Below are 4,222 nucleotides of genomic sequence, written 5' to 3' on the forward strand. Positions count from 1 at the left end.
CTTCAAAAACCTGAGCTGACCTGTAAATAAGAAGTTATACTGACTCTCGACCCCAGGCATTGTTCCAAGCAGCATGATACTCTATAGGCAACAGCGATGCATTCACCATCTTCAAACTTTATTTTCAAAGGAAGTAATACTATAAAACAAAACAAAACAAATACAACACAACACAAAACAACAAAAATATCTTTATCTTGATCATTTAAATAGTGTAACCATGAAGTATCTCAATTGTAAAAGCAGAAAAGTGTTATCTAGTTAATGCAGAATTACAAAATTTCTGAGGATCTGATCATTTAAATTATTCAAAGATTGGAATTACATACTTAAGCAAGCTTGTTTCTCTTTGATATTATTAACAAGGCATTATGTTTCCTAACATAAAACTAGAACTACAACAAATATAATGAGGATAAATCCCAAATTATTTGGAGAGTGTAAAGGCCAGGACAGATATAATTGTAGCTAGGAGTATAGGTTAAGTCACAGAGCCTAGGGGGCTGCCCTTTTTCCAAAGTAGAGACATATGGTAGAAATTAGATTTTGCATTCTTCAGCATATTGAAATTGAAACAGAAAATTAAGTCTATGTTTGAGGTCAGTCAACAGTAAACATTAAAAATAGAAGTAAACAATGGAATTGATACCCAATAAATTAAAACCCAGAGATCAAAGTAAAAAATTATGGGGAAAGGCAAGGGTAGGTTTTTATAATATATGTGTTTGTAAGTATTGTTTTGATAAATTCCAGAATGAATTGATGTCTATGGCATCTATTTTCATTCTCACAGTACATTCTTAATATTCTTTTATGTAAAGAAATTTGAAGTAGATATGATAATATCCTGACTGGATAGTACAACTCATCTACTTTATGATAGAATTTAAAGTTCATATCACTTTATTGCAAAACAAGAAATGGGTTTAAGATTATCTAAAATAAAACAAAACAATGATGCATAAGAGTTGTTTAGCTATACAATTAAGCAGTATATCATGTACATTTGGTAGTGGTCCATTTTTAAAAAATCTGCTCTTGGATGCTTAAGGAAAGACAAAGATTGTCAGTTTGGATTTTAAAAACAAACATCCACCCAAAAAGCTAGATCCACCTATATCTTGTTTACAAGACACTCACTTTAGATACAAAAATGCAACTAGTTTGAAAGTAAAAGATTAAGAAAGATGTACTATGAAAATAGAAAACAGAAAGTTCCAGTGGCTATATTAATATCAGATAAAATAGATATTAAAACAAAAATGTTACTGAGCATAACATAAATATTTTATGACAAAAAGATTTATATATCAGGAAGGTATCACAATTATAAGGATGTATGCACCTGAAAACAGCTCTAAAATACATTAGGCAAAGCATTAGAAAAAAGTTGAGGAAGAAATAGACAATTCAACAATAATAGTCAGAGAATTCAAAACTCACTTTCAATAATGGATAAAACAATTAGACAAAATATCAGTAAAGATATGGAAGAATTTTAAAATAGTATAAACCAACTAGAATGAGCAAATAGCAACAGAACATTACACTAGCACAATACACATTCTTTTTAATCAAATATGGAACATACTCCAAGACAGATATGTGTTCAGCCATAAAATAATATTTAGTAAATGATAATTAAAATCACAAAATATGTTTAATGATCACGAATGGATTGAAATTAGAAATCAATAACAGAAAAATACTTGGGATATTAAAAATATGTGGATTTTTTAAAAAATAAAAAAATTGTTAAATGACCAGCAAGTATGAAAGAAATCATGCAAAAAGATTCAATACTGTGAGATAAATAAGTAAAAAAAATTATATATATATTTATTTATATATATATATATATATATATATATCTATATATCTATATATCTATATCTCAAATCTGTGAGATGCAGTTAAGTACATGAACATAGGGAAATTAAAAGCTATAAATGCCTATATTAATAATGAAAATATTAAACTGATAAGAACAGATACTACACTTGATCTTATCCAGAAGGCCAAGAAGTAATAAGTAATAACAAGTGTTGGAGAAGTTGTGGGGAAAGGAACCCTCATATACTGCTGGTGGGAACGTAAATTGGTACAGCCACTATGGAAAACAATATGGAGATTCCTCAAAAAATTAAGAATGGAAGTACCATATGACCCAGCAATCCTTCTTCTGGGTATCTACCCCCCAATTTGAAAACGTTTATCCATAAAGATATATGCATCCTGATGTTCATTGCAGCATTATTCACAGTGGTTAAGACATGGAAACAACTGAAGTGCCCTTCGATAGAGGGTTGAATAAAAAAGATGTGGCACATATATACAATGGAATATTACTCAACTATAAGAAAAGATGAAATACTGCTATTTGTGACAACATGGATGTATCTCGAGATTATCATGCTTAGCAAAATAAATCAGACAGAAAAAGTTGAGAATCATATTATTTCACTTATATCTGGAATATAAAACTAAAAGCAACCAACAAATAAGAAAAACAAACAGAAATTCATGGATATGAATAGCAGTTTTGTGGTTACCAGAGTAAAATGTGGGAGAAGGCACGGTAGATAATGGTAACAAGAGTCAAATATACGGTGACAAAAGGAAATTTATCTTTGGGTGGTGAACACAATGCAATATATATATATAAAATATTATTGAATTGTACACTCAAAACCTATATAATTTTATTAACAAATGTAACCTGATAAATTTAATTAAGAAAAAAATGAAAATAATATCACAAATCAATATGTAACTTCCTACCTTAAAAAAATGGAAAAAAAAGGAAGAGAAATTAATGAAGTAAAAAATAGAAAAATAGAGAACAAAAAAACAAAAACAAATTAGTTATTTAGAAAGATCATCATAATTTGGCAGACTTTAGCTAGACTAATCAAATAGAGAGTAAGAGAGAAACACTCAATTACCAATATTTATGAAGAAAGAGGAAATACTACTATCAAATTTTGGAATAAAAAGGAATATAAGAGAATAATTATATGCCATAAAATTACATAACTAGATGAAATAAAAAAATTTCTAGACTTGCTACCAAAACTAACTCAAGAAGAAACAGAAAACGTGAATACATCAAAAACAAGTAAAGAGATTCAACTAGTAATTTCAAGAACTGCCTACAAAGGAGAGTTGGGCTCAGATCATTTCATTGGTGAATTCTAACAAACATTTAAAGGAGAATTAATAGCAATTCTTCACAAACCTTTCCAAAAAATATAGGAGTTAGGAACACTTTTAAACACACTCTTTGAGACCAAAATTATTCTGATACTAAATCTACACAAAGATATCACAAAGATCAATATCTCTTATGATTATAAATACAAAAACCTTCAGCCAAATACTAGCAAACAGAATCCAGTAACATATATAAAATTTATTTCACAGCCAAGTGAAATTTATCCCGAGTGCAAGGTTGGTTTTAACATCTGAAAATCAATTAATGTAATACACTATAACAATAAAGGACAAACAGAAAAACACATAGTTATCTCAAAATACACAGTGATAGCATTTGTCAAGATCTAACACCATTTGATGATAAAAACTCTCAACAAAATAGGACTAGAATGAAAATCTCTCAACTGATAAAGGACTTCTATGAAAAATCCAGTGCTAACATCATACTTAAAGGTGAAAGATTGAATGCTTTCCCTTTACAATCAGAAAAAGTTGTCCACTCACTATTTCTATTCAGTTAAGTGCTAAAATTTCTAGCCAGGAAACTAAAGCAAGAAAAAAATAAAGGCATTAAGCTAGGAAAGAAAGTAAAACTATCTCTATTTTTTTAAAAAAGTATGGTCTTGTACACAGAAAATCTTAAGACACCCACTAACAATTACTAGAAATAATAAAAAAGCTCAACAAAGTTGCAGGAATATTATATAAATATACAAAAACCCATCATATTCCTATATACCAGCAAGAAGCACAATGAAAATGAATTAAATAATTTTATTTTTAGCATCAACAAAGAATAAAATACTTAAGAATAAATCTAACAAAGAAACTATTTTTTTATTTTACAAACAATGATATATTGTTTAAAGAAATTAAAGAGAACCAAAATAAATGGAAAAACATCCCATGTTTATGAATTGGAGAATAATATTATAAAATGGTAATACTTGCCAATTTGATCTACGGTTGTATGTAGGACATCTCAGGTGAGAAAATCACAATGAGC

The 4,222-nt window shown here is 28.5% G+C and overlaps 1 pseudogene; it reads right to left on the reverse strand.

Annotated features, from left to right (window-relative positions):
* Window positions 1-1,930: 1,930 nt before the first annotated feature.
* On the reverse strand, window positions 1,931-2,030 carry LOC120607622 (uncharacterized; annotated as a pseudogene).
* Window positions 2,031-4,222: the final 2,192 nt, after the last annotated feature.

The sequence above is a fragment of the Pteropus medius genome, unplaced genomic scaffold (genome assembly GCF_902729225.1).
Source record: "Pteropus medius unplaced genomic scaffold, Ma_sr-lr_union100, whole genome shotgun sequence".
NCBI classification, from domain to species: domain Eukaryota; kingdom Metazoa; phylum Chordata; class Mammalia; order Chiroptera; family Pteropodidae; genus Pteropus; species Pteropus medius.